This window comes from Protopterus annectens, chromosome 2.part2 (assembly GCF_019279795.1).
Source record: "Protopterus annectens isolate FY-2018-M chromosome 2.part2, PAN1.0, whole genome shotgun sequence".
NCBI classification, from domain to species: domain Eukaryota; kingdom Metazoa; phylum Chordata; order Ceratodontiformes; family Protopteridae; genus Protopterus; species Protopterus annectens.
The window spans coordinates 346,016,251-346,040,205 of NC_056730.1; the positions used below are offsets into that span (position 1 = coordinate 346,016,251).

General features: G+C 36.7%; 1 protein-coding gene across 1 annotated transcript in view; it reads left to right on the forward strand.

Moving 5' to 3' along the window:
- COL19A1 (collagen type XIX alpha 1 chain) overlaps positions 1-23,955 on the forward strand; it is a gene marked incomplete in the record, with an annotated part of 3,251,042 nt that overhangs the window by 2,326,452 nt on the left and 900,635 nt on the right.

Genomic DNA, 23,955 nt, shown 5'->3' on the forward strand with positions numbered 1-23,955 from the left:
GGAAAATGCCATCCTTATGACCATCTTTTTTTCATTTTGCTCACTGGGATAGAGCATTGATAACAAAATGACCATTTGTAAGCTCAGCTAAGGAAACTGTTCTATGTAGCTAACATAAATAAAACCATTCAAGAAAAATTTCAGGCTACTTACTACAAAATGGCAAAAATTGCAGCACAGCTTGTGTCTGCCAATCAGCCCTGCAGCATTGTTAACAAACTACACTTGTCCTATAAAACAACTAAAATATTTTCACCACCTGCTCACCTATATAAAAAAGCACTGCCTTGCCTTCTCCACAAACACACCCACACCCCCCACTGTAACTGACACTTTTCAGTAAGAATCAATCAACAAAAATGTACATTGCATTCACAAAACACAAACCAGTTATGGAGATGAGCTGCGTACTTCTCAGTAGGAAATGTCATATCAGTCCAAATAATAGTCCATGGGGATAAAGGTCGGATAGTTAAGTGTATCCAAAATCCAAATGTAACAAATATTCAACTATCACAGCTGAGGATAAAGCAAAAACTTTAATAACACTAAATAAAAACTTTCACTGCTAGAAGCAGCTTTTTCTGACAATATAAAAACATATCTATAACACTCCATTCATAAAAAACAATGATGAGCCAATCAATATCAAGAACTGGAACACATGATACAATCACTCCACCTACTAAGACATGCATTGCACTATTAATGAACTGACAGGCAAAACTTCAATGAACCAGACCACGGACTTTCAACACCAGTTTTAAAGAAGTATGCCTATTTAAACCTGAGCTCATATCAGCCCGTAGAGTCAAAATCCAACTCAATTTGCTTTGTTCAGTTCTTGTATTACAAATATCCCCACCACGAATAATTACTGGTACAATTTCTAAAACACTAAATCTAAACCTATGATCAGAGCCATTGCCCGCAACCTGTTTAGCTAATGCATGTCAACCTCTTATTCCTTATATCATTAACATGTTCTAAAATTCAGTGCTTAAAAGTACTGCCCGTCTTACCAACATAAAGAGATTTACATATTACACACTCTGCATAGTACACCACATTAATAGATTTACTACCTGCATAAAAATCAAATTCAGTTTTAAAACCTGACATTGGATGCAAAATAAAGGTTTTAGTCAAAATGCAATCGCCAGCACTAGAAGACTGACAAAGAAACATTCCCCTATGATCAAAGAGATCATTATAAACATTCATTGTATGTTTATAGCAGAGTTTTCATTTAAGGGATCTGGTATTCTTAAAAGAAAATCATATAAAACAAAAATATCTGTCACATTCACAAACACAAACCAGTTATGGAGATAAGGTGGGCACTTTTCAGTAAGAAACATCATATAAAACAACAAAAATGCCCATCACATTCACAAAACACAAACCATTTATGGAGATTATGTGTCATCCGCATTCCTAGCTAAAGGCTGGAGCTCACTTACACTACAGTTAGAGTGCTAGACAGTCCCATTATCCTTAAACTATAGTATAAATCCTTCTTTTATGAAATACAGATGCAACCAGAAGATTTTCTCCATGCATTTCAGTAACTTAAAAAACAAAGGAGACCAGCTAAAACAATCTAAGGTAGTAAAAAATAGTTTAATATATGGTAAGTACTTTCAACCCCTACAGGTGCTTTATCAGACCATGTGAAGCAGCAATGAATCAACATATTTAAATACTTAACTAATGATACAAAGCATGTGATTTAAGTATAGGTCTTAAGTGTACAGTCTTATTTTATCCTGTATCTTTATCAGCCTGTAATTCTAAAATCTATTTTAACTCTATGCATTCTGTTTTGTTAGAAAGAAAAAACTTGGTGATTGACCTAAGGTTTTTTTAAGAATGGTCAGACTCTTAAAATGCCATGTACGTTAAAATCTATACTCTCGTCCTTTCTCTGAAAGGGTAGGCACCTTTTCTTGCAGGTTATGAAGTCCCTGTAAACATATTCGATCAACAATGTTTTTTATACATCCTGATACTGGAAGGTTACATAGTTTTAGGTTTTATGCTGATTGTAATAGTACAAATTTAGTGTTTTTAGCTCAAAATACTTCCTGACTTGCTTTTATGTTGGTAAAACCAATCAATCTTTTAAAGAACATACTTTAGAACACTTGTATGATATTAAGAAAAGGAAGACAGCTAATGCGCTAGCCCAACATACGTGTACTGTGGGTAGAGGAGATTCTTATATATTTTTTGTTTTACAGTCACTGTGTGTTAATTTGAGAGGGATTGATATTTCTAATAAAACAGAATGTATCGAGTTAAAATGAATTTTAGAATTACAGGCTAGTAAAGGTTCAGGATTAAATAAGGATGTACCTTCAAGACCTATACTTAAATCGTGTGCTTTGCATCATTAGTTAAGTATTTAAACATCTTGATTTATTGCTGTTTTTCATGGTCTGATGATGTGCCTATTGGGCATGAAAATGCCCACCATATATTAAACAATTTTTTACTGCCTTTGGTCAAGTTAGCTGGTCTCCTTTGCTTTTATATTTACTGTTTTGTTGTGGTGTGACCAGCTTTGCATTGTGAATATTACATATTTCTATAGTTCAGTAAATTCCTCAAGCACAGCACCACTTTATCAGCAATTATATAATTCTTCTTTACCTATATTATATGGAGCATTTATCTTATTATTGTTTTCCTCTTAAAGCTTTAGCATGCACTTGTGTAACTTCATCCTTCACCACCTCACAACTTCCTGTGTAACATGCTACACTGCTCCTTGCTAAAACTAAGTCGCTTTCAGCATCCCATTTACTAAGTTCATTTCTCATTACTTCTACTCTCCACAATGTTATACTTTTCATACTACAATACTCTCTCCTCTTCCTCAGCATCACCCTCCACTTCTCCTTCTGTAATTTCACAAATATATTCACCATTTCAGATATTGTAAGGATATTACTAAAATTATTAGATTGTAATGTATTTATTTATTTGTTTGTTTGTTTGTTTGTTTATTTGTTTATTTGACATTTGTTTAGAAGGAAGTCAGAATGGGCCAAAAAGTATCCATTTTCAGCAGAGGCTCAGGGAGAAAAGCTCCACAATGACAATGTATCAAAAATCAATTACAGATATTTTAAATAACAAAGTATCATGTAACACTACAAAACAAGGGAGTGAAAAAACATTGCAATGAGAAAAACGCATGTTTTAATCATATATTTGTGAATATTAACAAAAAATGCCTGTGTTTTTGATTGTATACAATTATTTCTTTATGGATGCTATTGTCATTATTTAAAACCCTGGGGCCTTTTGAAAATGGGATCTGCCTTGCAGAGCTAACCCGATCAAAAAAAATTCAAAATAAGTAAATAAATAAATAAATCATAAGGCCTTCTTCACATATGTCCACAATCCCAAGGGAACCACCAGATCTGAAAGAACTGCTGGTCAAGGACACCACATACACAAATGCTGTAGGTATAGCCAACCTGCTGGCAGACAGGTTCAGTGAAAACTTCACTCCTCTGCCCCCCCCCCCCCATAAAAACAGGACATCCCCAGTACTTGCACCCTCCCCTTATCTCTAGGGAGCAAGTCATCATTGCCCTCTCAAAGGCAAAAAAGACAGCCTCCATGGGACCCGATAACATCCAGGCTGCATCCTACATTAACTCAGTGAGGAACTTGCAGCTCCAATAGGCATCCTATTCAACCAAAGCCTGAGTACTGGCTTTGTCCCAGCCAAGAGGAGGATAGCCATTTTCACTCCTTTGCACAAAGGTAGAGCATCCACCAATCCAGGAAATTATAGATCCATCAGCCTAACTAGCCTGATCTGCACGGCCATGGAGCAGATTATCATGGACCTCATTAATAAGGACATTGTCAACCTCCAGACACTTGATCCCACACAGTTTGGTTTTCTCAAGCAGAGGTCATGCCTGTTGAATTTGGTCATCTTCTTTGAGACAGTCACCAAGGCCATAGGCGAGGGGTAGACTGTGCACACCACCTACCCTGACCTGGCCAAACCTTCAATACTATTCCCCACTCAGGTATAATAAATAATGTCTCTCAACTAGGCATCAATCCCTATGTTACCAGATGGGTAGAAAACTGGCTCAATGAAAGAACCCACCTAGTTAAAATAGAGGAAGGCACCTCAAGTAGAAGACCCGTAACCAGCGGTGTACTCCAGGGATCGGTCTTGGGGCCTCTGCTGTTTGGGATATACTTCTCGGAGGTGCAGGCCAAATCTAGTGGGCTATGGCTGACCAAGTTTGCAGATGACTACAAGTTGGGTGCTGTAATCAATTTCCCTAGTGATGTGGACATCCTCCAAGAGGGTCTCACCCAAACAAACAACTGGTGGCAGGAACATGGCCTCAAACTGAATGCCAAAAAATGCACCAGCATCCCTTTTGGGGAGTGTGATGTCCCCACAAATTATCACATTGATAATAAGGTCCTAAGCACACAATCAGTTGTGAGGGACTGACTTGGGCACACAGGTTGATAGCAAACTGACTTTTGACCACCCTATTGCCTCCATTGTACGGAAAGCTTTCTACATGGCTCACCTCATTATTAAGGGTATCTCATCCAGAGACAAGGTGGTCATAACATCCCTGTATTCTTCCCATATAAGACTCATTATTGAATACAATCTCCATTTTGGCATGTATCTCACAAAGCACATGCAGCACCTGGAGAGACCATAGAGGTTCCTCACCCAGAAAATCCAGAGCCTCTAACATCTACCCTACACAGATAGGCTAAAGGCCCTGTCCCTCTACTTAGTCTCCTACAGACTCCTCAGAGATGACCTCTTTCTGGCATGCAAAGCAATCTCAGACCCCATCCTGATGGGACTGCTGCATATCTGCAAGTCAAGCTCCACTCAAGTAACCTGCACGTGTGGCCTCAACCTGGTCTGTGACATCAACAGGACTTGTTGGCAGGAGAGATTTGTGTACCAGATACTCCCCCTTTTGTGGAATAGACTCCCTCTCCATATAAAGCAGAGTACCTCATTAACCCTTTTTAAACGCAACCTGGATAACTGGATGGGGAACAGAAAATACACCCCTTGGATTCCACCTGTGTCCCTGTTGGACAGTGGCATAGGGTGTTGACTTTTTGGAATATGGGTTAAATTCTTGCCTAGGCTTGTAAGGGCCTCAGGGCTAATGGCCTAGTAACTTCCTATGATCCTATGATCTTATTGTAGGGCTTTGTCAGAAGATAAAAACACTGACAAGTAGTTAACATGCAATTAAGATTTAATATTAAATTTTGCATGGTATGTAAAATTATTAAACACAGCAGTATGTTACAGAACAAATTAAGCAACCATACTTATTGTTCACCCATAAAAACAGATATTAAACACTAAAAGAAAATAAAACAATATAAATTAACTGGTAGAATCATGAAGGTCTAACTACTAGACAGATGACCTGTGTTCAGTTTGCTATATAGTTGTTAGAGGGACCAGTGCTGGGGGTGCTGATGTCAGCTTGCTCATCCATGGGGGAAGGGATATTGATTGGCCTGATGCACTAATGACACCTACAGGTGACTGGGTATATTGCCTGTCTGTAGTGGCGTTGTTGGTTCACACTAGGTCAGCAAGAAACTTCTATGCTCATCCTATGAGTCGCGTGTGCAAGCATTCCCAACCAGGAAACCACCGTGAGACTGCAGACAGCCTAAGAGTATCCCACTTTTATTTATTTATTGACATTTGTTAACCGGGTTTGTCCAACTGGGCTTGTGGTCCATTTTCAGTGGAGACCCAAGGAGAAAAGCTCCAGCAGTACATTTTAAACAAGTACAATTTTAAACAATATTGATATAATAGCAGTTATAGCAAAAAGATTCACATACGTTGTGTTACATGCATAAAGTTAAAGTTGCATTAAAAAGAAGATAAGTAACAATTTTGCATTGATATAGTTCAATAGGTCAAAAATAAAAATTCTTTGTTTGTATAAAATTATGCAAATGCATAGTAGACACATTGGAGAGAGAGGTGTAATGAGGTACTAAGTATGGTTCTTTTGAGGGTACATAAAGGGAAGGAAGACTAGGTAGGGTCATGGCAAGGGCAGGTTCTGGAATTGAGAAAATAAGCTTTTAGTTCATTTTTAAAGTGTGAGGTGTGGGAGACTGAATGTAAGTCAAGGGGAAGTTTGTTCCAAGCATGGGAAAGGGAGTGTTTGTAGAGTAGTTTGCCTACTGATCTTTTTGGGTGGTAGATATTAAGTAATTTTTGGTTAGAAGTACGGAGGGTCCAGGATGGAATGTAGATGGAAACTAAGGAAAATAGAGATGGACAGAAGGAGGGTTTATAAATAATAGAGTGTAGCATATAAAATTGATAAGATAGCAGAAACTGGGGAAGTTCAAGCCATTGAAGAGATTTTAAAGAAATGCAGTAGTGTGAGTTGTATGGGGAGTTAGTAATGAATCTGGCTATTTTATGGTAAGTCTGTTGGAGTTTGTTTAGAGTGGAGGCCTGGATATTGGTAAGAACTGGGGCGGTGTATAAGAGGGAGGGGAGGAGGAGTGCCTGGCCCAGGATAAGTCTAGATTCAGGGGTTAGGAATTTTTTGTTCCGATATAGCAGACCTAGTTTCTGTTTTTTTTTTTTTTTATACATTGGAGTATGTGTAGGTTGAACTTTAGTCCATCATCGATAATGACCCCTAGGAGTTTTGTATGGGTGTCAGGTTGGATAGTTGTATTGTTAGAAGATGTAATAAAAAAGGTGGTTTTGTGATGAGAAAGAGAACAGGGAAGGAAAAGTAGGAGTTTGGTCTTTTTGGGATTTAGGATCAATAGGTTGTGAGAGAGCCATTGTTCACTGGATAGTAAGGTCTGTTGGGTCAGGGGGTGTAGTTCAGGAATGTTATTTGAGATGGATATAAATGTGGAGTCGTCGGCATACTGAATAAGGGAGGATTCTTTGCAAGAGGTGTAAAGATCATTGGTGAAGATGTTAAACAAAAGGGGTCCCAAGATGGAGCCTTGGGGAACACCAGTGGAGATGGGAAGGAAAGGTGAGGAGGAGAAGAGCCATTTGACAGATTGTTCCCTGCCAGATAGGTAACTATTAAACCAGGTGCGGAGGGGGATAGGTGGAGATTTGCGAGTTTGGATAGTAGTAGAGGATGAGAGACAGTATCGAAGGCATTGGAGAGATCGAGGAAGAGACAGGAAATGAGTTTATTGTTTCTAGGGCCTCTACAATGATATGCGTGAAGGAGAGGAGGGCAGTGGTGGTGCTGTGGTGAGGACAAAATCCATGTTGGGTAGGGGTAAGTAAGTGGTGTGCGAGGAGGTGATTGAGAAGCTTTGAGTGAATACATTTTTCTAATATCTTGGAGAGGGGGGACAGAATGGCAATGGGTTGGTATTTTGAGGGTCAGTGGAGTTTCCACCTTTATGAAGAGGGATAGTGAAGAAAAATTTCCAAAGGGTGGGGACAGTTGATTCCAGAATAGATTGATTAATTAGTATAGATATAGGATAGGCAATTGAGTCAGCAGCAAGTTTGAGGAATGTAGGAGATAGATTGTCAGTGGAAGGAGAGCAAGGTTTTAGCTTGAGTAGTAGAGATATGATGTAAGTAATGGGAACTGGCTCAAAAGAAAACAAAGTTGGGTTAGTGGGACTTAGAGGGGTGGGTGTCGAAGTAGAGTTTGGCTTAGAGGTTACCAGATTTTGGATGGAAGAGATAAAGTTTTTATTCAGGAGGGTAGCTGTTTCCTGAGAGATAGAGTTAGGGTATGGAGAGGGATTAGAGGGCTTTCTAGGATAGAGGATGTTGTTGAGAGTTGACCAAAATTTTCAAGGATTGGATTTGTTGTTAAGCTGAGCAGAGCTATAGTATAACTTTTTGTCATTAGTTGTATGTTTTTTTGCAAGGTTCCTCAGTTGCCTGTATATTTGAAGAAAAGGTGGTTGTTTAGTTTTAGTCCAGGTTTTCCAAGCACAATCTCTTTGTTTCATAAGGGACCTAGTCTCTTTGGAGTGCCAGGGAGCATGGTTTGATTTTACTCTGATCTTCCTAGAGTGAGCTAAGGAGTTTGGAGTATTCATAAATAGGCTATTGAAAGTGCTTACAGCATCGTTTAGGGGGAGGTGTATTAGGATCGACCAATCTATGTTGTGGAGAATGGAGTTAAATTGGGATGAACTGAAAGTCAGTAGTTTTTGACAGTCTTTGATAAGGTGGGGTTTAGGAATACGGGAGTAGTGTCTTAAGATGGTGGTAGGGAGATGATCACTGAGGGAGTCAGGTAAGGTGGTGGGATTGTGGTATTGGTGGGGGGAATTGGTAAGGATCCAGTCTATGATGGAGCTTTAAGTGGAATTTTTATGGAAGCGAGTGGGAGATGTTATATGTTGGTGGAAGCCGTGTAGGTGGATACTGAGTTGGGGGGAGTCAGCTGTGAGTTTGGACCAATCAGTGTTGACATCACCAAGGATAAGTGTCTCATATGGTATGTTGTGGGAGAACCAGGATAGGATGTTTTCAAGAATGGGCAGATTGTTACCAGGAGGAAGGTAGATAGAGGCAATTGCAAGTTTTTTGGGGGGATTCAGATGGCAGTTAAGGATGATGATTTCAGCTGGGAGAAAGTCAGGAATTGGGGAAGGGTATGATGAGAGGTTAAGGTTGTTTGAGTAGAGGATGGCCACGCCACCACCTTTTTTTACAGGTCTATCAGATCGGAAAATATTAACACCTGGTGGGAGTATTTCACTATTTGAGATTTGGAATCACCAAGCAGATGCACAATAAATGAAAACCGAAGAAAAAGTAAAAGACTTCTTTAATGGACCGTGAAATGATGAATATAGAAACAACATTAAGCGCTTTCATCCACTTATGTGGACTTCTTCAGAATGCCTGTGCATCTGCTTGGTGATTCCAGCTCACTGGTGTTTTTGTTCTGTTGTTGTTTTGCTGATGTGGTGACTTTTACTATTTGAGATTTGTGGCTTGAGCCAGGTTTCAGATAGGGAGAGGATGTGAGGGGTATTGAGAGCTATCCATGAGTGTAGCTCAGTGGCTTTATTTGCTAGACTCTGAATATTCAATGAGTAAATAGTTAAGTATTTGGATGGAGATGATTGTTGTGACTGAGGTTGGTGACTGTTAGAGGAGTAAGATGGGGGCAGTGTAAAGGTAGTTTTGGGGAGAGAAGAGGGGGCAGGGTTTTGATGGATATCTCCAGAACAATGTAGGCTTTTAGTGAGGAGAGAGTGTGTAGTAGATGCTAGATGGAGTTTGTATAGTTTTGACTTAGCTTTGTGGGAAGGTTTAAAAACCTGTATTATGGATAGTTTATATAGACTTGAGGTAGAGGTAGTAAAGAGATTAGGGGAGATAGTAAAAGATGAAGTAGTTGGATATATGTTGTATGAATGAGAACTTGGTGAACATATGAGTGTGTCACAGAGATTGGAGTGGCAAGAGGTGGAGATAGAGAGAATAAGGAGTAGTGTAGAAGATATTAGAAAATAATACATGTTGGAATAAAATATGGTCAGATAGAGTAGGTAGAGACAGTGGTATAGAGGAAGTGGTGTTGACAAGATTGACAGATTAGGAAGGTGGTTGTGACAATAGGCAGGAAGTGGAATTGTAGTGGCTAGTGGTCAGGAAGGGGAGGGATAGTTAGATATAAAGGTAATTGTAATGGGGGTAGGGTAGGGGGGTGAAGTGAGCCCAAGCGTAGCGAGGGCGAATGGAGCAGGCCTAGCACCCTGGTCAAGATAAAGTCATAGAAACAATCCGAAAAAGATAGTGAAAAACTAGCTTGAGAGACAAAGATATAAAGTTTCTAAAGGTATAGTCACCAGAAATAAAATAAAAAGAAATAAAATATGAGCATAAATAAGCTTACAAAAGGACACTGGCCTCAAGCTACACAAGTAGATTTACTTGAAGCAAGCACAGTACTGTTTGGTTAAAATAAGCTACAATATAGAAGGGCTTTGGAGGGGAGAGAGAGGTATTACTAGCAGCTAAAAGCAGGGCAAAAAATTAAAAAAAAAAAAACATTAATATGTAAGAGTCTGAAGACAGTAAAATAGGGCAGGTGCACTAGGAAAGGCAGCTATGAGTAAGGCTAGAAAAGAATTCAGGGACGGGTAAACTACAGAACAGGAGAGGATAGTGGGTAACCAAAGAGAAAGGATAGCAGCTGCTGGTGTCTGCTTTTTGTGGCGACTAGCAAAAAAAACACTGTAAATTCTTGTTGTTCTTATAAAGTCTAGCATTAATTAAAAAATTAGCTTATGTAATAGTTATTTACTGGGACACATACTTCTCAATGGTATTATTTTAAGCTTAAAATGGTGGTTTCCGGAACGATAGTTAGAGTTGCAGGGTATTTGTTAAGGTCCTCAAACCTGTGTTGCCTGTACTGTGGTCAGGAGAAAACTGCAGGGAAAAATCCACTAGGGCTATAAAAGCAGAGAGGAGGGAGATTAGTTATGAGCAAGTAATTCAGGAAAAGAGCGAGAGACAAAAATACCATGGGTAGAGAGAAAAAAAGTAATACAGGTCGGCAGAGGCAGTATACCTATCATTAATTTCCATTGTATGAGTGTCTTACACACATAGCTAGCTAAGAACACAGCAGTGTTTGCACTTATGCATAAAGTAATGCAGAACAACAGTAGTTAACAACAGCACAGTGTAGACATACACAAGACAATAATTCACAAAGCAGGAAAACAGAAATTCAGGATACTGAGGACAAGAACAATAGGTACACTTTCAGGCAATAGTTCTTCCTTTTACTTTAGTACTACACCAAGAAATTACAGTGAAAATACTACAGATACAGCTAAATGTGAAGTTAAGGTGCTGGAGCTCCTTGCAACAAGAAACTTAGTTGGTAAATACTCTCATTTACAGTTTTCTTTCATTAAAAAACAAGAAATAAGATGAGTACAATTCAAATGCTAAGCTGCCCATGATCATAAGGTGCTGGAGCTCCTTGCGACAGGGGAAAATAGACTTCAAATATTCACAAAACTAGAGTCGCGAGAAAAAGTACACCAGAGACTGCATATGCAAGCAATATTCATCTCAATATAATCATAAAATACTACATGACCTAAAGCAGATAAAGCAACAGAATAATCACCAAATATTGTATGATTTAAAGCAGTTAAGGCAACAGAAAAGACATGACAAAATAGTTAATACCAAAGAATCAAAATTTTACCTTACACAGAGCAGCAGATGCTCAGCAGCATGAATGGGAAAGAAGGTTTCAAAATGGCTCCTGCTGTTGTGAGGCACCTATGAAGACTAGGAAGAGGAAGTGAGGTGAGGGGGAGGGGTAATGACTAATACTGGGCTGGGCTTGCATCCTGGTCAAGATGAAGTCATAGAAACAGTCAGAAAAAGATACTGAAAAACTAGCTTGAGAGACAAGGATATACAGTTTCTAAAGGTATAGTCACTAGAAATAAAATAAAAAGAAATAAAATATGAGCAGAAGTAAGGTTACAAAAGGACACTGGCCTCAAGCTACACAAGTAGATTTACTTGAAGCAAACCTAGTGCTGTATGGTTAAAATAAGCTACAATAGAGAGGGGCTTTGAAAGGGGAGAGAGAGGTATTACTAGCAGCTAAAAGCAGGGCAAAAAAAAAAAAACAATATGTAAAAGTCTGAAGACAATAAAATAGGGCAGGTGCACTAGGAAAGGCAGTTACGAATGAGGCTAGAAATGAATTCAGCGAAGGGTAAAGTACAGAACAGGAGAATATACACAGAAATAGTATGAGGATAATGGGTAACCAAAGAGAAAGGATAGCAGCTGCTGGTGTCTGCTTTTCGTAGCGACTAGCAAAAAAACCACTGTCAGTTCTTGTTGTGCTTATAAAGTCTAGCATTAATTAAAAGATTAGCTTATGTAGTAGTTATTTACTGGGACACATACTTCAGTGGTATTATTTTAAGCTTAAAATGGTGGCTTCCGGCCCCGATGGTTAGAGTTGGAGGGTATCTGGTAAGGTCCTCAAACCTATGTTGCTTGTACTGTGGCCAGGAGAAAACCACAGGGAAAATCCACTAGGGTTCAGTGGTATTATTTTAAGCTTAAAATGGTGGCTTCCGGCCCCGATGGTTAGAGTTGCAGGGTATCTGGTAAGGTCCTCTAACCTGTGTTGCCTGTACTTTGGCCAGGAGAAAACCACAGGGAAAAATCCACTAGGGTTCAGTGGTATTATTTTAAGCTTAAAATGGTGGCTTCCGGACCGATAGTTAGAGTTGCAGGGTATCTGTTAAGTCCTCAAACCTGAACACTTTGAGAGACACAGTCCCTATCTCCTATCTCTTGCTACTAGGGTAATGGTTGGGCCAATAAGGATCCTTGGGCAGGAATAAACATGCCATAGGTCTCTCATCTAGCCCTAGGATGTTCGGCTCCTGTCTCAATTAAATGAATGGTCTGATTGAGTGCAGGTAGTAAAGCCATCAGGCAGGCTACATCACAGGTGATGAGTGAAGATAAAAAAAATAAAATAAGACTATTGTTTCATTGGAAAATTAGCCTATCAGACACCTTTATATCTCTGCTCCTTTAATTATTTAATTCTGAGGTTGTATAACCTCTACAATGATAATAGTTTACATGTACGTGTTCAATACACACCATCTGTTATTTTGGTGCACAGTAACATATAACTTCTGCAACTTTCTAGACCATTCTATCTTTGCCATGTGCACCTTCTTTGTTTTTTCCATGTATTAGTCCTATACAGTGCAAGTCATGTCTTTGAATCCCTCCTTGACAAAGAATCCAGAACTTGAGAATGTTTAAAGTGCAAAGTAGTAGAACAGCAAGAGTCAAATTCAATATGTTTTCGAAGGGTGTGCAACGAAGAAAAAACATAATAGCAGAAAATGAAAATCAGACATCAAGTCCAGATCAGTTTAGTGTAGCGAGGAAGGTTAAGGTAAATGACGAACGCTCCACAGACGGCAAGCTGAATGAGTCAAATGCATCAACAATGCACCTGACAAAACTGTTTAAGCATCAGAGTGTTTAACTGTTACATAGCTGCATGAAAAAGAGAAACTAACTCTCAAAGGTGGAACAATGACTTGCACAACTCACAGAGGAAGGGGTACATGTTAAGGTTGTTCCAAGACATAGAGGCACGGGGAGTTAGAAATGATAAAATTAGGTTCTTTCTGTTGCCAGTCATGACACTATATAATCACATAATCTAATAAAGATAATCTGAACATGCTGCTGCATAATTATACTGCAGATACAATAGAATTACAGCAGTATTAATTGTGTCACTTATAATCTCAGTATACATTGCATTATTTGCTATGATGTGTATAAGAATTATCAATATCTAAATTAAAAGACAACCTGTTGTTGATTAAAATTCTCAAGTCAATATATTCTGTTTTTATTTTTTTTCCAGATTTTGTATTCTCCAATCAACTGTATAGTCAGGACATTAAGACATTAAATCACATTTATGCTGGTATTAAATTAATGTATCCACATTCCTAAATTTATAAGTTAAAACACTGCTATATTGGAATCCATATGTAATTTTCATTTATTCTTAATGGGCACTGTTTTAGTATCAAGTGCATATTTTAAATGTCAGACTTGATCAAATATTATTATGCAATATTATACATCTAAAATAAAAGAGCTTAAAACATCATCCTTCAGGAATTCATTCAAGTTAATATATTCTGATTGCTGCACATTTCTCCATTCGGATCTTGGCAAAATTTTTTACTAAGTTTGTTATCTACTTAAGTATGCGTCCTTTTCTATTTAAATTTTGGAGGTTATGTGCTAGCATACGTGTCACTTTATTTAATGATTTATTTATATCAGAGCATGCAACTTTTGGGTATTGGTGTTATTATGTGAAATACAAAAGAATGATTTCTGTTACTCTGGGTCTCCTTTAACATTAATTAAATATCATGTATACCCTTGTGAGATAAATAGTTCCTGAACAGAAGGGCAACTGAGTTTTGAAATACCTCAGGAGTGTGACTTAAATCAATGGGCCTGTAGTTGTTTAATATAGATTTTTCCTCAGTTAATTGATTTCATTATATTTTTGTTTCACTTCAAGATAATAACTTAAGGAATTCTTAAATAACACAACAAAGAGACAAACTAAGAAAAGTGGATTTTTTTCAGCAGTTTGTTATTGACAGTATCTACAGTTCATCAGTTTGTTTCTAATTTGAAAATACAGTGCAAGGTCTACAAGTATAGTTGTGAACTACCTTCTCAATGTGAGCCACGATTAAACATATTTAAAAGAATATATAAATATAGGTCTGTGAGTATAACTGGGAGCTTCTTTCTCAATTTTACCACTAATAAACCTATTTAAAATATTTAGACACACACACACATGCAAATATATACATTTATAAATATTTATAAATAATGTTTTCTGTGTCCTTTTGTCTTATGTAGTAATATTGTTAGGGAATAATGTATTCTGTAGAGTTAGCATGGGGGCAGAAGAATTAGGGTTAGGATTGTGGTTAAGGTTAGTACCAGAGAGACAGCAAAGCCCCCTGCCCATCTTACACTTGTGCTAACCCTAAGTACAACTCTAACCCTTTCCCTGAACCTAACCCTACACATTACATAATAAAAAACTTTTCCCTAATAGTACTACTAGTATTGTGACACATGATCTCAGTTTTGTCACTGGGGTTTACTGATATCGAGCTTTTTTTCCATGGGGGAAAAGTATTTTATGTTTTGTGATTTCCTCTTATTAGTCATTCATGTTTTGTGGTTCACTCACTTTTGTTCTACCACTTGTGTTTCTCTTTTTTGAGTTTTCAACCTTTCATGATAATGTCATACTTATATATAAATATATATATATATATATATATATATATATATATATATATATATATATATATTATGTGGAGCTCTGCACTTATGCTCAGAAACTGAGAAAACGTTAAACTTGTTAAGTACTTTTCTAGTGTGAGACCAGAGCTTAACAGTGCTTAAGGGTACTTAACAAAAGCTTAGGGACACACAATGCATTGTTAAGATAGTGTTTCATGCTAGGGAATAACAATGGAGAGGCCAGCATTACTTCTGCCTTATACTATTAATGCACTAATGAGCAGTAGTTATGTTGCTGCCCAAGTGATGTACATTTCAATTGTTTGCTCTAATACTCCATTATTCTTACTTTAGCACACATTATGATATAATAACACCATTAACGACTCTAGCCTTTATTTCCAGTTTTTAGTAAAATCACAGCATTTGACCCAAGACCATAAGCAATTGTCTTATCTGAATATACCACGTCTTCATCAAAATGTCAGTTTACTAAATTAGTTATTTTCTATAATGCTCACCTATCTGTTATTGTACAGCATATTCATACAATTTTTTTCTGTGTACCTTTTCTGGTCTCCATGTTTGCTGACTATCCGACTGTAGCTAGTGCCCATTTGTTCCCTATCATGAAGCTGAGAACAATCAATGTCATGGTTGTCATATAGGCACCCATAATGTGTGTTTGTATTTGGCTCTAACCTTGCGTCTGGAGGCTGATGCGGTCATCCATTTCACTGTAGGGGTGTCATATGTTCTCTTCCTGATGCATGCACGCATGCTATTGTCACTGGCTTGGGATTGCCAAGCACATATATCCTGCATATACCATAACTAGTTGCATGCAAGTATATCATTGCATTGGGGCAGATTAGGCAACTAGAAAATCTATCTTCATCCCTTAAGGATGAGTGAATTGGATGACCCTCTGCAACCAACATCTGAGCTGTTACATCAGCCTGGGTCATCTGGTTCAAAACCACAATTTTATCTCTCTACATACATGGCAAATTACCCATTCATACTTTTTCATCTTTAGTCCTACTATCTGCCCAGTTTAAAGTAATAAGAATTCATTTGATTTCAAATTCATGTAACCCGAAGTTCTATGTCATTATAGAGACATCCAGTTTTATAAATTCTGCATGTGAGAAAAGAACAAATTGTCACTGTAAAAGTTAGTAATTGCTTTTTTGTGGGATAAAGCACCACATCCACTACCATGGCCTTCTTTTCTAATTCAGTCAACTCTAAGCCTGCTAGATCCAAAGGAAAAGGTGTGTTTTCCCCTGCAGTGAAATCTGTTGTATCTAGTGAATGAAATATATTTTTGTACTTGCACTTGTGAAAAAAAAAATCCATCTGTCAAAGCAATATGGTTCTACTATAACAAACCATTTGCTATATATTCTCTCTGAACAAGTAAATTATATATAATTCTGATGCTGCGCATAAGGACTCAGATATTTCATTGAGATAAATATTTTCACTAATAAATACACAGTTAGACATCATTCATTCATGCATTGTATTGTTGCATTTTGGTTATCTTTTATGTCTGGTTGAGCTAAAATGTTTTCAAAAAGGAGAATCAGGTAAACTACCTGAAAAGTAGGACCTCTGAGCATGGAAAGCCCTCCACAGAAAAAACTCACTGTCAATCTGTAATGAACTTACTTGTCTACTTGTTGGCAGGGATTTTAAAGGCTTCTCAAGTAAAAAGTGTACACAACCTGATGTAGCAGTCTATTAAAAAAATAGAATAAAACCCATATAACTAATCATAACACAATTTGCTTATATTTTCTATATAAATATGTGTTTATCAGCGTGATAATGAGGTACATAATGTGGTTCTGTGACATTAATTCTCAAGATATAATTTATAAAAGCACTACCTCCATGTCACCAGTTTGGAAATAAAAAAAATAAATGAATGTCACAGGTTTGCATCCACGAGAACAAAAATCAGAAAGCTCACAAGCCATTCTGAATATATAACACTAAGGTACACTCAATATATAACACCACTCTCCATAGTCCTAACCCTAATCTTAGACTAAACTCTAATCATAACTGTAATTGGAATAATAACCTTAACCCTAAAAGGGCAGAATACCAAGGAACAACTGCTAAAACCATCACTTCATATATTAAATCTGCACACATATTCAACCACTCTCTCACTCCCCCAGTGAACATTGCAACAACTAGAATTATAGAAGTGCCTTTTGAAATTCTGTCTTTTGAAACCAATGTATACTTCCATGAAAATCAAAATATTTCCCCCAGGAGTGCTCTTATTAGAAAAGACCATGTGTAGTTTTCTTCTTCCTGTCTCATACTGTTTTGTTCTCCAGTTTCAAACACAACTGAATGCCTTTTGTGTGGAGTCTGCATGACATCTTATGTCCACATGAGGCTTTGCTGGGTCCACCATTGCTCTTATGCATCACAAAGACATACAGGTAGTTGAACCAGTGATCTTCCAAACTACCCACAGAGGTGTTTGTTTCTGTCTGAGTGTGTGCGTGTGTGTGTGTGTGTGTGTGTGTGTGTGTGTGTGTGTGTGTGTGTGTGTGATGGGTAAAAGTGCATTCCAGTCCATGGATAGATTGGTATCCCATCCTGTACTGGTTTGTTTTTTCCCCTTATGTCTGGATGTGGGTAAAGTAACCTATAGCTCCCCCATAACCCTAAATGCAATAAAGTAGCCTTCAGAAAATTAATGAAACAATTTATTTTACAAGAACTTTAACAAGAAATAATTCCAAAATGCTAGAGAGGTTAACTACATAAATTTAAGAACATTTTACATTTATTTTGTATTCCATAACTCTTCAGCATTTTGTAAATATACCCAGAAACTTGTGTGTACTAATTAAAGGAACTGTAACAAGTTGCTGTTTTTTTAATGAAACTGTCTCTTTGTCATATTTAAATTTTGATTTGAAATTTATAGAAGATGCAACATAATTATTATTTTGTAAAATTAGGTATCTTGTCTGTTCACATGCTACAGTCCTATGTTTTATTTATTTACTGTTTGATTGATTGATCGATTAATTGATTGACTGATATTTGATTACCACTAAAGTCCAACTTGGTAGGAGACTAGTTTCAGTGGAGGCCCGGAGAGAAAAGCTCCAAAGTATTGCAAAACATTTCAAGAAAAATAATTTTACAATCTTCAAAAATAATACAAAAAATTTACAGTTTAAATAATTCTGCCAAATTAGATATAATGTGAAAACATTGGTTAAGAATATATACAGGTTATATGAGAATGATTTAATATTTAGAGAAATTGTAGCCAGTTTATAGAGAAATTAAAGGTAAGTTAGTATAATACGATCAGGAATTGTAATATAAAGTGAGAAGAAAGCAGGCTTGTGGTATATTTAGAGAAAAAGTTAGAGGAGAAAAATTGATTGAAGTAAGAATGTAAGTGAAAAAGGGAGAGTAAAGAGATGATGGTGGTACTTGTTCACATTTAGGGATATAGTTTATCCTGATACCGAGCAAAACCAGAGCTGGCTTTTGGCTAGGTAACCTTTCAGAATGGTTTTGAGGGATGGAGAGGGAGAGTATTGACCTGATGAATATAGGTAAGGAGTTCCAAGGCTTACCAACATGGTAAAAGAACAAACAATGCCCAGCAGATTTGATAGGTTTGTAGACAGAGAAGGAGTCTTTGGTTATTTGGTCATAATGATGAACTGAAACATAGTTGTGTAGAATGTTTTTTAGTGCCGACAGTCCGATGGATGCAGGATAATTTTAAAGGTGGTAAGACGTTTTGCATATGTTAGTTGATGGGGTAGTTCTAACCAATTAAGGCTTTTTAATGCTATACAGTGATGGGTTCTGGAAAGGATATTTGCTTCAAGTATAGAAACTTTTCTATAACATTGTTCAAGTTTTGATTTTTCTGACATCTGAAGGGTAGGGGCAAGTATTCTTTTACCTGTTTTGGTGAGAAAGTTTTTGACTTTGTAAATCTTCAGTAGTTTTTGATGAATTTTTCTTATACAATTTTGTATATGCAGGTTGAATTTAAGAGTGTCATCCACTATCATCCCTAATAATTTGTTATGGGAAGTGACTTCAGTGGTTGTATTTTCAAGAGCGAGGATTTTATTTTATTTTTTTATGAGAGAGGGATTTGGGTAAAAAGTATGCTTTTTTTTTTTTTTTTAGTTGAACATGAGCTGTGAGTTACAAAGCCATGTTTTTGTGGCTGTTAATGCTTCCTGAGTAATTTTTTGGAAATGTGCAATGTTGTTAGATGTGCAACTGAGTGCAGAATCATCTGTGTACTGCATTAGGGAGATCAGTTGTGTGGATGTATGGAGGGTGTGTTGGTAAGAATGTTATAGAGGATGGGACTGAGGATAGAGCCTGGTGATACACCTGTTGTGACTTAGAGGTAAGGAGAGAGGGTGGAGTGCCATTTTACTGACTGATACCTATTATACAAGAAGCTTTTGAACCATAGGAGGGTGGGATGATTGAGAGCTAATGATTTCATTTTGAGTAGAAGTTTGATGTGACAAACTGTGTGGAAGGCTTCAGACAAGTCTAGAAATAATGAGGAGACTAGTTTGTGATTTCTGGCTTTATTGACACTATCTGTTTAGGTTAGAAGTGCAGTGTTAGTACTATGGAAAGGATGGATGGGGGATAGGAGCTCATACTGCAGAAAATAGTTTAGCAATTATTTGTAATACGTTTTTTAAAGTCTTTTGGAGAATGAGTCTAAGATTGCTATAGGTCTAAAGTTGGTAATGTCTGTTGAATTTCCTCCTTTTTGCAGAGGATAAAATGTGACTTTTTCCAGAGAGAGAGAACATGAGATTCTTGGATTGACCTATTTATAAGGGCTGAGGCAATATAGGCATTGCTTTTGGTTGCTATTTTAAGGTACTTGCTTGTAAGGTTGTCAGCTGAAATAGAGCATGGTTTCAGTTTGTATAACAGTAGTTTTATATTGGATGTGGGCATAGTTTAAAGATGAAAGTGAATGTGGTAATACATGGCTGTTGGGAAAGGGTAGCTTTAGATGCTGGAGAATCCTTGGTTAGAAGTGCTATGCTATCTATGAAATACGTTGAATTTTGTTTCGAGTGGTGAGTTATTGGGAGAGAGATTAGAGTTGAATTTTTGGCTGGGATGCAAGATTTCTTTAATGGCTCGCCAGAATTTTTTTAGAAATGTGTTTACTATTATTCTGAAAGTTAGGATAGTATATTTTTTGTCTTCATTTATTTGCTTTTTAATACAGTTGTTAGGCATTCTGACGTTATAAAGATATTGTGGTGTTTTATATTTTTGGCATTATTTCCATGCTTTTTCTCTATCGTACACTAACATTTTTTTCATTTTGGATAACCAAATTGTATTATTTGTTTTTAGTCTCTTACTTCTAGGAGGTGCAAGGCTATTTAGGTTATTCAGTAAAGTTGTACTGAATTCATTTACAGCATCATCCAAGGAGAGGATTTTTAGAAAGTTCCGGTTAATAGATAATAGGGTAGTAATGAACATTTCTGGGTTAAACTTGGAAAGGTTACATATTGTTTTACAAATATCCTTCTTAAGTGGATGTGTGAAATGTCTGCTTGTATAGAATTCTAGTTTCTGTAGGTACTGCTCACTTTAGCAAAAACGTCTTACTGAAAGGGACCCTTGCAACTTTCAAGTGATGTCTTTAGTCTTGAAAGTGCCTGTTTTTCTTCTATAAAGTTATTACTTCTGAGAATCTCATATAAGTTTATTGGTGTCTCCTGTTTCTGTCTTGCAATTTTGCGACTGTGTTTTTCTGTTGCACAGGTTTATGTTTTTCTACTACACTTTTTGTTCTTAATGTTATATGGTCACTAATAAAGTCAATACTTTGAAACAGAGCAAGCTTATTATTTCCATTATATTCAAGTCCTTTAAACAGCTCTTTCCATTTATCTTGGACTGTATACTGTCAAGTCTATTCATCTTCCCAATGCTTGGCCTCCACTGTGAATACCATGGCTAAAATTGGACTGTACCACATCTCCCCTCATATGTGAAGGCAGTGATTGGACATTGGTCTCCAAATCACCCACCCCATCCAACCACTACCTTTCTTTCCACTCCACTAACTACCTTGATTATAGCAAGCTCAGATGCTCATAAGCCTAGTACTTATTATACAGCAGGAACTTCTTATTGTAACATTTGTTAATGTCTGTTATGTACTTCACAGATAAAGATTCTAGTTGTCTACTGATGTACTATGTTCTTCACCTGTAAATATGTTGTAAGTAATTGCAAATTGTAAATTGTTAATCGCTATGTAATCCAATGTAACTACTGTCTGTTTATTTTAACTGTGGAGCTTTTCTCCCTGGGCCTCCGCTGAAAATGGACCTACGTCCAGTCGGACACTCCCAGTCAACAAATATAAATAAATAAAATAATAAATAAATAAATAACAGGACATTGTCAGTGTCACCCTCATACGCATGCGTGATGTATCAGTGAATGTTTCCTATCCTCCCCAGATACTCTGTAATCTACTTCATGACTTCTGCTTGGGTGCAAGAGCCTTTGCAGTTATTTAGTTAGATAGTAGTGTGCAATGTTAATGCTAATAATGCACACTTTTAATTTGTTTGTAAACTGTACCTCACTACAGTAACATTATACAGCTGTGTCAGAGTGTCACATGCACAAGACCCCGCAACAACAATTATAGTGAGAGCATTATTAGGTTACAAAATTGCACTTTTCTGAACAATTGGTAGTATTTAAGGCCTCTTCTCAGGCTAATCCCCACAGTACATATAGAACAAAATCCTGAATCTCACAATTTTGTTTGCAGGAAAGCCTGAAATTAGCATTTCTTCTTTTCATGAGATAAGGTAATAGATGACTCCAGGTGTAAGACATGAATTTCATTATTACTATTATATAACTGGCATTTCATTTTTAAATCATATTTGAGCAGTTTTCATGTTTCAGTATTTTGTTTCAGAATTTATAGCAACCATTTTGTTTCAGAATTTATAGCAAACATTTTAAGACCACATAATATAAATGGACTATGACTTTTTCAAATTCTTAACAAGCTTTCTTTTTCTCCTCCCCTGCCAATTGTATTTGTTGTAACACTGTGCTGTATCCAGACTAAAGGTCTAAATAAACCTATCAGCAGTCATTCCTGACTATATAACATTATAGTGGGGTACACGGACTCTATGCATAAATCTGCTTCCCATGGTCAGATCAAAACCAAAAGGAAGGTATGTAGAACCCAAGATGTACTAATCCTACCATCAGTGTGTCACAATGACAGCTGAAAGAATAATTTCATTGCCAGATTAATACTCTGTGCTATGTCTGAATGCTTTTGAAAAGAAGTAAAGTTGCAGGTATTGCCCTACTCTTTAGCGAGTATGATGTGGAAGAGTTTCAAACCCATCAAATTCTCTGATATAGAACGTGCTCATCACCTGTCTTACCATCTTTTTTCCTCTGTGATTAGTGGCTCTGCTCGACAGGGGCAAAGGAAAATAATTTTCTTGGGTAGCGAAAGCCAGGGTACATTTTTTGGCTAGGCTTGTATGGGCCCTAGGGCTGATAGCCTAGTACCTACCTATCAACCTATTATGCAATTGTAGAGTTGTTATATATAAGTTAAGGGGTGTAGGGGACAAAGAAGCCCTCTACATGAAGTTTTACATGATGGCTTGCCTCTTATAAAAACATTTTTTTTAAATACTTTCACCAAGTTGAACCTTTGGCAGGCTTAATTCAGTAGAATCTTGAAGGAATACATACTCAATAAAACAGATGAAAAACAAATACGTGATTGTTCTGTGACAATGGAATGTACCAGATAATGTACTTGTTCTCAATAGTGGCATTAGCAGTTTTAGTTTTAGATTAAAGTTATAATGTAATGGGTAGGAGTCCAGCCGAAGGTGACAGTTTTAAATAGGGGAGATGAAAAAAACTACAAGCTGTTATAATGAAGCAAACTTATGGCCTAGCTATAGTGTGTCTCTATACCAACTGAACCGTCCAGTATTTAAAAACTTTTTCTGTATTAAAAATAAACTCGATATAAAAAAGTCACAAAGGTTTATTTGACAGTAACTATCATACAATCTGCAATAACTATTTAGTTTGGATTAATATTTTTTTCATTCATTTTGCTAAAATATATATATATATATATATATATATATATATATATATATATATATATATATATAGCTACTTATCTGGTCAACAAACATAAAATAAAGAAAAGAAGACATACATTTATAGACATACTTTACTGGTTCAAAAAGCAGTAAGTAAATTACGACTAAAACCAGTTTAAAAAAATGTTCCTCTTCATGCAGCAGTGTTTTTTATTTTCCTTCTGACAATTCTTTTAGAAGTAGCAGTTGATTTACAATTCACAAAGGCTTGGGTATATATAATAAATATGTCTGTGTAGCCCATTGTAACAAAGATTTACATTTTATTAAATCTCGTAATTCATACTAAAATGGTAATCTCATCAATAGCTACCCTGCAGCAAACACAGACAAGTTTAATTTGAAGAAAAGCAGCAAAGTTAGACAGGACACCTGCAGTAGTAAGGACATACCAGCATGGACCAATCAGACTGATTTTTTGGTTACATTTTTTTTGCATTCTTTGCCCCCACAGTCTTCCAATAATTAGCCCCTTCCCTTATTCATATACCCTATTGATATATGAGTATAAATTATAGAATCATAGACCAAAGTATATGGCAATAATGAGACAGCAATTTTCAGTTTAAGGCCTTGAAAGATTAAAACCTTTATCCTTGAGAATTTTCCCAAGAGTTGGTTACAGTTTTAAATGTGGGTGCAATCTGTTTCTCCATTGAGAATAAGTTATCCAGACTTAACACCTTTGGATTTATGTTGTTCCTGCAGTCTTTAGACATGATGATAAGTATTTGTTTTGGTAGTAGTAGGTGCTGAGCGGGTTTGTTTTACTTTTATTATAGTCCAACAAGAGGTCAAAGTTAT